Below are 12,830 nucleotides of genomic sequence, written 5' to 3' on the forward strand. Positions count from 1 at the left end.
TCATTGGTGTCCAGACTTGCAGTCCTTCAATAGTGCGCTAATGCACCATTGGAAGCACCAGCTCAAGGGCTCCAACCTCCACCTCTACGAAATTCTTGAGGTGCGCCATCTCACACAGTTCATAGCGCAGTCATTCGATGACTAGTGCCACGTGCATCCCAAGCACACTAGAGGAGGATACAACCTCACCCCCGATGCCCCTGTCCCCATCCCCGCGATCGATATAGATGCCGATCTACAGCCACGATCTACAACCAAATTGGCGGATCCCATTTTTGAAGCTAGAAAAATTTTGGTGCCACTACCGCAGTACGCTGAGTCCACCCACTCTACATGCCCATGGAACGATGTTGGACTTGGGCCGCCATTCGAGCTCTCCAGCAATAGGACCTCAATGTGTTGTACAAGTTTCCTAAGTAAAACTTTCCAAAAGAAATGACGCAGGAGGGTTTTTGCTTTTGCCTCCAGTCATTCAATGACAACTACAGCTTAGAACCGCCGTCCATTTTAATCGCCTCATCCTCTTACTCCTCCACGATCTTTCCGCCCACAATCGCCCCAACGACCACATTCACAATCTAACCAACCAGATTTTTTTCAACCCCGACGTTGGTCCAACTCAGTTCCATGACCTCTACCTCTACATCCACATCCACAACCTCCACGGGCATCACCTCCGCACTTACGAGGGTATGCATGCCACCCATTTTTGGAAGTACCGCTACCTCACTCCTCATGTCTAGGAAGCTAGACAACTATGCCATCTTGTAGTTAGTCCTCTCCATCAACCTCCTCCAGTGTGGCTGGATGGATTAGCAATAGGAAAGGGGGCATGTTAACATCCACAGAGTCAAATGCAGGGTAGTCAATGAGTAAAGGTGACTTCAACGGACAAGCTCAAGGGAGTTTGATACCCAAATACACCAAGGTCAATGATTACAAGCAATGTGCACATGGAAGGAGTATAGCCCAAACTCAGGGAGTTTGATCCCCAAATACCCACAGTCCGCTCCAGGTGCATACCAGGAACAAGGAGATGCACACTTTTGGGCCATGAGGAGTGCATGCACCTTGCACTTTTCAGCTCCACATCCACAGGAAATAGCTACGCCAATGAAAATAGCCATGAAAGGAGTACAACTCAAACTCAGGGAGTTTGTCCCCCAAATATTCCAAAGTAAAGACTTCCAGGCAATGTGCAGGGTTGTCGTGGGGTGTCTTACAGAAGTTAAGCCTCGTCACTCTATGTTTTGAGCCTAGTCTACACAAATAGGTGAAGGTGTGAGGGCGCTCAGGGAGTTTGAGCCCCAAATCACCCGATCCTAGAAGTGGCGAGGCTAACACAAGCGTTATTTGGGAACCGGTTAGGACCACCTCCTAATTCCAGGTTTGTCCCAAGCACTTTAATATGGTTAACACAAGCGCTATTTTTGCTAGTAGGGAGAGTCGGTAAGAATAGCAATATGCCTTAGCACCCTACAAGCCCAAGAGCCCATGGTTGTAAAGTGAGGGAGAGTGCTAAAAAGGAAAAGGGTTGGCCCTCCCTTCAAAAGGTGACTTGTATAAAAGACCAAATGTTTGACTTTGGTCTTCATTGTTGTTTGCACAAGTTTGAACACAAGCTCCCTCTTCTCTTCCAACAGAGTGTTTTGGGTGTTCTCTTGTTTCCATTGTAGTGCCTTTGTGGTTGTCACTCTATCCCCCTTCACTCCCTTCTCCTTCTTCCCTTCCTCCTCCTCCCTTCTCCCTCCTTCTCCCTTTCCCCTCCCCTCTTCCTCTTCCCTCTTCCTTGCATGAGACCACATTGCAACAATCCAGAGGCCGCTTGAGTGACACTTGTGGACAGCTAGTGCTATGCATTGCTTCGGAGTAGCCGGGAGTGGAGACTCTGTCGACATATCTTCAACTACCCCACAACACGTGAGTCACCGCTGAGACCCACTACAGATCTACATGCTCACAAGAATCAAATCATATAGTTGAGGGAGGAAGAGAGAGAGAGAGAGAGAGAGAATCTTACAAAAGCAACTAATTTTGTTTTATGTGCAAAAGGTAACATGGAAAAGATGAAGAGTCATAAAAAACATTTACTATATGAATATAGATTCAAGGATGGAACACAAAAAATATTCTCGAAGTGTCTTTGCATGAGCTTGTTATCAAAAACCTAGGAAGATTTGGAAAAGTATTTTGAATTAGGGGAAAGAGGGATGGATAAGCTTTGTGTGGATCTTTCCTCTAATTTCATTATTACCATGATGAAGAATGAAGATCCAGAATGGAATATGCAATACGGATTTCAAGATAATTTTTGTGTGAGTATTCGCACAGAACTAGGGAGAGTGAAAATTATTTATGAAAAAGGAACAAGCACATTAAATCCTAGAGATACAAATAATAAAGAAGAGTTGATTGATTGGTTTTCCTCAAAGTGGAAGGCACTTATAAGTTCAAAGAGGGAATCATACAATGCCATTTCTTCAAAAGAATGTGTCAATCCCATAGGATTGAAGATGCCATCTTTGTTTTTTCTAGAGAAGCAACAGATTCGTGTACAGGAGAAAGATTATGTGCTGGGTGAAGGCTCATATGGAAAGGTGGTGAAAGGTAACATCATTGGTGTAGACTTCTTTAATCCAAAAGTGACCTTTAAGATTCTTAAGGTATATGAAAAACCAAGTGAAAGGGAAGAGAGAAGGTCCATGAGAGAGTTAATGGCAAACATTGAAATAATGCAAGTCCAATTACCTCATAGAGGACTTGTTCACACGATTTCTCGTGTGATAAATCCTCCAAGATTGGTATACCAGTATTGGAATAGGGAGACATTGGACAAATGGTCAAGGTTAAATGCTATGAACTCAGTCTATGTGGGAGAAGAGCTAAACCATTTATCTCATCTACGTGCTCATGCCATAAATCTAGCTGGTACTTTGATGGAGACCTTGAAATACATGCATGGAAAAGATCTTTTGCATAATGACTTGCATCCTTCGAACATAATGCTTCACTTTAATAGTGAGTCTGATAAGGTTTTCACAGGAATTATCGATTGGGGATTAAGCAAGAGTGATAAATATGTTAATGATGGCAAGGATCGATGTGAGGGACTTGGCACTTTGCGAGTTTTTTGTGTGTGGCTAGCTATACATTCACCCTAAACATAATCTTCCTTTGCTCCCCTCTTCATCGCAACAAATAAAAGAGTTTACCATTGCTCCCCTCTTCATCTTTGACAAATAGTGGGATTTCATAAATGTTTGTTGCAAAGTCGCATGCATTAGTTATTTCTAAGCCAAAAGCAAGACACATGTTAAAAACGATACACTTGCTCTACGCTTGCAAAGACAAATTCTAAAGCTCGAAAAACCCTGCTCTCCTTAGCCAAAATAAATAAATTTGGATGTCCAATTTCATATTTTTAGAGCCAAGAGCTACCACAAATGTGATGCTAAAAGTTTAGCAAAAAATGTAGATTTGCAATGTTTTGGATCTCATGAACAAAAAGTTTCTTAATAAATTTTAGGGAATTTTTATAAGTATCTCCACCCCAAAAACTAATTGACTAGCTTCTCACAACAATAGCTCAAACAACCTTGTGGTTTTGAGAATGAGACAAAACTTGGAAGAGTCTATGTGCCTTGTTGTCATACACTTGGAATAAAGCAAGCAAGCCTAGCAAGTTGGATGACTTAATTCTACATTTGGAGACCTTGATTAAGGGATTGCCATTAAAGAATAAGGTGCAAAGGTATGTGGATGGGATAGGAAACATAGTGCCTATGAAAGAAATTTCACCATTGTACGATGGTGATTGTATTTTCAAGTTGGCTTTTGTGGATAGTGGATGCAAATACTTGTTCTATACCCCTGGAATAAAACAAGCCTAGCAAGTTCTATGACTTAATTCTACATTTGGAGCCTTGATTAAGAGATTTCAATTAAAGAATAAGTCATGAAAGTATGTGGATGGGATAGGAAACCTAGTGCCTATGTAAAAACTTCCACCAGTATATGATGGAAATTGTATATCCAGTTGCCTCCTATAGATAGTGGTGGATGCAAAATCTTGTTCTATGAATTAAAGCATAACATGAAATGTATAATTTTGGAACAATGCTCTCGACATAGCTAAGGTTGCAACAAGCGGAATAAGAAGATAAAGAAGAATGATTTTTGCTACAATGAATAACAAGATCAAGAAAGCTATAGATTTGAACGTGGTAGTTTTGTGCAAATAAGTCATTAACTAGAATAGGAAGGTTGTCTTTTAGTTTCAAAGTTATGCAATAGCTCTTTCTAGAAATACATACAATGCGACTATGAATAAGACTCCACAATCCACGTGTGAACTTTGTCTAGAGGCCTAACAAATGGAAGTTCATGCCTTGCAAGCATATATACTTTGTGTACATGGTGGTATTAAGTCTTGACATAAACCATAATACATCATGATCTGGATCATCTTCAAAGCATAAATCCATTCTTTACTACAACCCACCTCCTTTTCACCTTCTACTTGCACTTGCAAGGACAAAGAATGCTCAACAATAAAGAAATTTGAATCCTAACATTATATTTTCCACGGTATCATAAGAGAAGTGCTACAGCTTGTTGACTGAGCAATGCTGTGAGCTACCTCAACACTACCCACTTCAAAGCAAATGCCAAGCATATCACACTCTCAGACAGTTTGGAATGTGTTTCTTCTCCAATGAACAAGTCCTTATTGCCACACAAACTACATATGCTCCATAGAAATGTTGAAGGGGTGAGGGCGATGGAGAACTGGTTAATAGCAATAAGTTTAATGAGTGTGTGAATGGAGGAGTGTGAATAGAGGAGCTACATTGATTACAAATAATCCCTAAACAAAATATCCTATCCATGACTGGAAGTTTTAAAATCTTAACTATTTTTTCGCTCTTTCTCTTCACCCCTTTGCTCTCTCTTCTTTTCCTCCCCTCTCTCTATCTTTCCTCCTCTCCTCATCCCTAAACTTTTTTCCTCCTTATCTTCCTCTTAACTTTCTCTATCTTCCTGCCCCTTCCTAGTCCCTCTCAACATCTTTCCCTCATCTCTCTTCCTTTTCCCCACTCTCTTCTCTATATCTTTCTTCTTCTCTCTTTCTTCCCTCTCTCTTTCTATTCCTTGTTTCTCTTCCCCGCTCCCTCTCCAGTTTTAGTTGCTTTCCCATCTCTCCCTCTTCCTTTCTATCTCCTTTCTTCCTTCCTCTTCTTCCTCTTCTTGGCCTCTCTCTCTCTCTCTCTCTCTCTCTCTCTCTCTCTCTCTCTCTCTCTCTCTCTCTCTCTCTCTCTGGCTCTTTCCTCTCCCTACCTCTACCTTGATGGCCTTCGTTAGCTTCCTACCTCTATTGCAACCCCAAAGTACTCCCTGCTTACCTCGTTACCTCTGCTGCCCCTCTCTACCTCTCCCTCCCTCCCTACCTCTAGATTTTTCTCTCTCCCATCTTACTGCTGCCCCTCTCTACCTCCCTACCTCTTTGTTGCTCCCTCCCTACCTCTCTCTATCCCTCAAGGCTCCCTTCCTAGAATTTGCTCAGAGGTGGCTCAATGGTAGCTCAAATGGAAGCTCCATTTGTTGCCCAAAGCAAAGCTCCAGTTCCATGTCTAGCCCTAGTCAAATCACTATGCCAATCTTGATTCAACGTGCTGCCTAGAACAAAACGTTGCATGCATTGTTAGTCACATTTTTTATGCCCCTTTTTGGCATGCAAGCTATGTTGGGAGGGGGATGAAATTTTTTTGCTTATTAAAAGAAAGCCCCTCTTCTGGCATTGCTCACAGGTGAGCTATTGTGGGAGAGTACTTTTTTTTTCCCATGTCTTTGAGAGGCCTGTATCTTTGGCATGTGGACATGGAATTGCACAAATGCAGGCAAATGGTGCTTCTACTCCTTATATCAGTAGGAGAGAAGAGAGGTGGAGCAAATCCTCTAGAGAAGGAGTTGAGGGAGAGGTCTAGGCAAGAGAGCTAGGAGAAGTCGGGAGGAGGAAGCGAGAAGGGCATTGGAGGACAGAGGAAGGCATTGGCTAAACTGGTCCCAGGGAGGTTGTCATGGAGCTCATTGTTGAAGAGGCTCACTTACTTCTTTTCCCCCTCCTAGCATAGCTCACCGGCAAGCTATAGGAAGAGGGGGACTTTTTTTTAAATAAGTAAAAAACTTCCCCCCTTCCTAGCATAGCTCGCCGGCGAGCTATGCTGGGAAGGGGGTTATTTTTTTCACGTCAGGAAGAGAAATGGCATTGGACTTAGAGGTGGACATCTCTTAGATGATCGGGCAAGCGAGTATGCAGAGAAGCTACCAATAATAGGCTATATCTACAGTTGCGGTCCTTACCTTTGTCATGGCAGCAACAATAGCTGCGGAGGGTCGCTGCATCTAGGAGGCTGGCGATATCTACAGTTGCAGTCCTTACCTTTGTCATGGCAGCAACAATAGGCTTAGGTGCAGTACCATTTTTCTTTATGGACTTGCAAGCTAAATGGGCCGGGATATGCAATGGTATGTGAGATATCTTGCTCAAGGGGGTCACTATGCATAAACCCTCTATATCACGTGCGTTCAAGGCCTATTTTTAAAATCCCTTATCTGTAAAATTTTCATTAATAAAATGTACCCCTTTTCTATGCAAATCTGTAATTTTTTTCCAAAACTATTTTAAATAGTCCCTTATACATGTATATTTATTTCTGTAAATTTTAGAAATTAAAAATATCCTTCTGTTGAAATCACGTGATAGGGTTACATATGATGTGACCCCCCCGAGATATCTTGTGAGGCTCACAAATTTCCAACACCCACTTATTATCAGAGGAGTTCTTGCGCATGCCACAGTGGATGCAAGATTCAGCTTTCGTGATCTTATTGTTGATTAGCATGCATCGCATTCACTAACTCTAGATGTGTCATGCTACAAAGTTGGAATCGTCTATACAAATATAAATGGAAACCAATACAAAGAGCATCACTCCTACGTATGGATTTCATGAGAAAAATTTCTGACAATCGCTGATGAGCTCTGAAAATTGATCAATCCAAATGGCGAAGTGTGTTGTAACCTTATCATTATTGGAAAGTGCTTCTATGACTTCGTAAAATGGGGGTCGTAAGTCTACATGTGAGATTGAACAATAGAATGTCCATAACGACTGGTGTCGCTAAGCTGGATGATTATGAATGTCTATATTGACGACCGGCGCTAAGATGGATGTCTAAAACATTTGCAAGAGAGTGTCTATAATGACTGGCGCTAAGATGTATGATTATCACGCCTTACTGAGCAGCAATCTAATTCATGTGAGTCTACTGAACAAAACTAAATTGTATAAAAGTTTGTAAAACAGTGTCTATAATGACCAGCGCTGAGATGGACCATTATGAACGTCTTGCTAAGCAGAAATCTCATTTTATACGCTAAGATGGATGAGATCAACCATGACGGATGCCTTGCTAAGCAGAAATATAATTTTCTATGCTAAGATGGATGATTATGGACACCTTACTGCATAGCAATCTATATATTTCTATTAGGGGTGATTGTAGAAGACGAATCTTGTGGAATTATGCCCCACGAGACTTGCTATAGTTCGTACAAAGTCAATACGCAAAAATATTTTAATACTATGATTATCATACTAGGTGGTCGAGTCCATGCACTAGCAATCCGAGTAGCTGATATGCCAGAGTTGATCATGTGCATTTGTATTGTCTTCATTGCCTTCTCATTCGGAACCCCAATCTGGACATGACTCATAAGTAACCAATCATGCTCACGAGTCTCATTAGTAGGCAAGTCACCAAGAGGTAGCCAAAATGTCCCAAATCGCCTTTCGTGGACAAAACCAGAATTTTTTGTGCCTCTAGTGGCATAGCTCACCGGCGAGCTATGTTGGAGGGTTCAAAAAATTTTAATCTATTTTTTTAATTGAACCCCTCTGACATAGCTCGCTAGCAAGCTATGCCCAACTGGGAATCAATTTAAAAAATAGATTTAAATTTTGAACTCCTGTCGGGCATAGCTCGCCGGCGAGCTATGTCAGAGGGGAGTTGGAAAAAAATGGCTCTTACACAACACCACGTAATAGAATGATTTACTTCTTCAAAAACTCCATGCTAGCCTACAACATCTGATTTGTGGATCCTTCGATCGTGGGTTTGGAGTTTCTAAGGACCTAGGTAAGACTGCATTGTTCCTCCCATTCATGACCACAACATTGTTTCATTGTAGATTTTATCACCACCATATTGTAAGCGCATTTTTCTTTTTTCTTTTGGCTGTATGGAGGTGGTGATGTTCTTTCCTCAAGCATTGGAGCCATGGAAATGTCATCACTTATTGCTAGTTTTATAAAACATACTTCATAGCATAAACTACATGAAGTTTGTTGGTTTGTAGCTATGCTCATGTTGCATGCAAACTTGGACAGCCCTATCCAATAGCGTGCTTCTCAACTTCCAAAAGCTTTGAGCTCTCACCTTATTTATTTTCTAAATACTGCCGCATGAATAACCATGGCCTACCTCAACATGGGAGGGGGATGAAAAATAAAATATATTTAAAAAATTGGAGCCCCCTCTAGCATAGAGGAATGGAAATAAATAGAAAATTAGATTTTGAACCACTTCTGGCACTGCTCGTCCACAAGCAATGTCAAAGGGGGATGGGGAAAAATTTTAGATTATAAGATTTTGAGCCCCTTTCAGCATAGCTTGCTGGCACATTATGACGGGGGGTGTGAAATCAAATCTAGATTAAAATTAAAACCCCTCCAGCATAGCTTGCTGGCAAGAGAGGGGGAGAGACAGAAAGAGAGAGAGAGATAGGGAGAGAGAGGGAAAGGAAAGAGAGAGAGAGTGTGTGATTTTAGAGAGGAACACCAAAAAGAATGGATTGCTTTGTTGTTAATCCCGCGTCCCGTGGCATGCCTCCCCAACGAGCTATATGTGAGGGAGATGATTTTTTTTTGGGCCATTTTAAACCCCCAGTTCCCAAAAATGTAACTTTCTTTTTTTAAATCTTTCTTCTAGAAATTGAAGTATGCACACTTTGTTTAGTATAGTTGGCCTATATGCATTCTATATATGATTTTTTTGGGGGGCCATTTTAAATCCCCAGTTCCCAAAAATGTAACTTTCTCTTTCTAAAGCTTTCTTCTAGAAATTGAAGTATGCACACTTTGTTCAGTATAGTTGGCCTATATGCATCCTATATATCTTACCTTCTAGCAAACTCATAGTTGAATTGTGGTTGTTATAGATTTGAGGTGGTTTCTGGTTATGCAAATGAAGTTATCTTGGTGTCACTTCAAAAGAGAGAGATAAAGAGAAAGAGAGGGAGTGAAAAATAGAGAGAAGATGAGGGGGAGAGATATATATGTTTTCTTGTTTTAGAATTCATCTTGTAATAATTCAAGCATTGTTTTAGGAGGTTGATTTGAATAGTGTTAGTATTAGTAAAAAGTATTTTAGAATGATGATGACCAATTCATTGCATAAGCTGGCTATGGAGATGATAGCAATAGATAAACTGCATCATGTATAGAGACAATAACAGAACTCCAAGAGCAAGTGACCAATGATGAAGATAAGGAGGTGTAGCAAGAGAATGTTACAATCTATTTAGGACGACGGTGAGAGGGAATCCACCTCCACTAATCCCTTTGTTGACATTCATGATGGCGTGAGGTAGGTAGGACCAAGGGATCTACATTGAAATCCACATTCATTTTCAATGGCAAAAATGACCATTTCTATTATCTATGAAGGGCCCTTTAGGGACTGAAATTCTAATCTCAAGATATCATTGTTGCCACATGCATCCCATTTGGCAAATGGAAAATTTAAGGAAATCTTGGTGATGAATGAGATGTAGGATGATTTATAAAATAAAATGTTTGTTTGTTGGGATGGCAATCATAGGACTCAAGCTTGGATGGAAGCTATCAAGGAGAACTACTGATTTGATGCATCCAAGCACATTGCGGTGAAGGCAATTTTTGTATCCATTGGTCCTACAAATGAATTGTGTTTGATTGGAGACTTGAGAGAATAAACAAGTATTATAGGTGGATGTTTTGATTAGGTGAGTTGTGATGTTAGAATTTGATGGTATAACTCAACCTCTTGAGTCTAGGCTAACTTAGACAAAATTGGGATAAGTGGGACCATCGATACAAAGGGAGAAGGCTAGGGTCCATGTCGTGGGTGTGTATTATGACCCAAAGGTTGTGCATTGGATCTCAAATTATAGACGTTATTCATTTCAGTTTGCATAATTTGATACCATGCTTGAATTTCCAAATTTGAAGTCTTGTGTTAAGAAATGGCATCAAAGTCTATTTGTGGGTATCCAATTGTTTGATTTTCAATTTGATTTGTTTGTATAAAATGTATAGTGGTGCAAGGTCAAAGATAGGATTCCACATCCACACTTCATATGATTCTAGAGTTTGGAGAACCAATTGAGGAAATTGACTTCTCTCAAGAGATAGGGATTTTCTTCTTTGGAAAAATTTTTGAATCTCTAAATTTTTGAATCTCTAGGGAGGAGCTACTACAAAACAATAGTTACTTTTGTGGCTTGGCATGATATGCCAAAAAAATGCCTAGGAACATGGACACTTATGGTGGATAGTATGTGTGAAAGGAAATTTTGAAGAAGGCATGCATCTATGGATGACATTATTTCAAAGGAGTAGCCATGTCTACGTTTCCTTCCATTTTATGTCTTTGTTATAGAATCAAGCTATTTTTGAATCAATTTTGTTGCATCCATGTGGATGACATTTCTTTGGAGGGGTAGCCATATCTATGTTTCCTTTTGCTTTATGTCTTTTTTGTAGAGACATGCTATTTTTGAATCAAATTTTGGAGTGCATCATGCTTAATGATGGAATTGTTAAATTACACGGTGCAACGGAACAAAAACTGAACAAAGAATAGAGAGCACACAGCAAACTGGAGAGGAACAAAATTTTCCTTCAATACTGATGTAGTACAGATGATGGCTCTGTCCACCTGTGCGCTCCCACAATGGAGCTTAGATGGCGATCTAGACAGATACTAGGTGAAGAGCTACTAGCTGGAAAATCTCTGCTCGAAGATCTGATCTAGTACAATGGACTGGGGAGGTCGCCTCTTTATAGCTATGAGGGTGGTAGTCGGATCAGCGTAGTCGGTGGAACCGACCAGTCAACCTAGTCAATGAAGCCAACTAGTCAAGCTAGTCAGTGGAACCGACTAGTCGTCCATGGAATATTCCCTATATCATCACCTCGGGGGCTCTCGCCCCCGAACCCCCATCAGAGGGGCCGTTGGCCCCCTAGGACCCCCCAGCTGGCCCCCAAGCCCCAGTAAGAATAAGGGGCTCCCACACAATCACCTTTCTACCATCAACGGTCTCATTGATAGACCTCATCTAACATGCAAGTCAGGATCCATCCAGTGTCTCGGGCTCACACATGGCTTCTCCTCATATGGGGGCCTTACAATTTGAGCACCTTGGACCACTGGTGGTTACCAAGAGGGTGGGGCATTGAGCATATCTAATAGGAATATCATTAATCAGATTCACACTAGCAAGTTACAACATATATGGTATAGGGTGCCTACTTTTGGGATTTTTTTTCCCTCACGTCTATTTTAGGTGATCTAATCGCATTATATTTAGGAATATATTGTTGTGTCAAATAACTGAATTGCTTGGGAGAAGCATTCTACTCATTGTTGCTCATTTGAATTGGTTTTTAAGTCAAAACATTCTACTCATTGTTGCTCATTTGAATTAGTTTTGGGATTGCACATCAAACATGGCTAGCCACTAGCTATGCTCTTCCTGGTTCCATTTTATTGAAAAACTCGCAAAACTCACAAAAAAGAAACTCACAAAATGTCAAAACCCTCGATGTGACCCTCAATTCAAAGAGAGATGCATGCGAAGAAAGTGGTTGGCTCTTGAGTTGTATACTTTTCCATATGCGAAGTTTTCCAAGGAAATTGATATTTATGCTATAGCTTTTTCATTAGAGAAGTTGTATCGGCTAACATATGAGTACTTTGTTCATATCCAAGATGCAACTAAGTTGGATCACTTAAAGCGTTGGTTAAAAAGGATAGAGAAAATGAGAAATCATATTCCTAAAGCTAGACTTACTACAACAGATGTTACTCATACATTTCAAGTTATATTCAAAGAGACATGTGAAAGTGCATTACGACATGATGCATTGTAACCTTTTGTATTCAACTTTGATAAGTGCACTATAGTTTCTAAATAATATTCCAAATATTGATGGTTTTCTTTCTAGTACATGATCTATTTATGTTATATAAAAAACATGTCAACTTTTTAAATTTATTCTTTCAAATGACTCGTTTAATAACGCTTATGTAATAGTTGTGTTGATACAAGTAAGAATTAGAAGGTCTATCATTACTTTTGTTGATATAGCATTTGCGAAATACTTTATTTTTCTCTCCGCTTGAACTAGAATATTGATCTTCAATAAATGCAATTAGCTCATTAATTTGTTTGGCCATGGTTTTGACATAGTGGGCACTCAATATCCATCTCTTTTTTCATTATTGATTTAGATTATTGCATACCATTTAGAATTTAAAAGTTATTAGTTTATTTATATTTTTTTCTTATTTTGATTAGGTATACCATTGATTATATCATGGCTTCAAAGACTCACATAAAGGTGTTTAACTATGGATGAGAAGAAGCTTTTGGGATATGTTAGAGTACTTGGTGACTCTACCTATAGCATGATACGTAAGGAGATTATGCAAGATGGAATCATTGA

The sequence above is a fragment of the Dipteris shenzhenensis genome, chromosome 28, assembly GCF_047967505.1.
Source record: "Dipteris shenzhenensis isolate YYH24624 ecotype China chromosome 28, Dip_SZ_1.0, whole genome shotgun sequence".
Taxonomy (NCBI): domain Eukaryota; kingdom Viridiplantae; phylum Streptophyta; class Polypodiopsida; order Gleicheniales; family Dipteridaceae; genus Dipteris; species Dipteris shenzhenensis.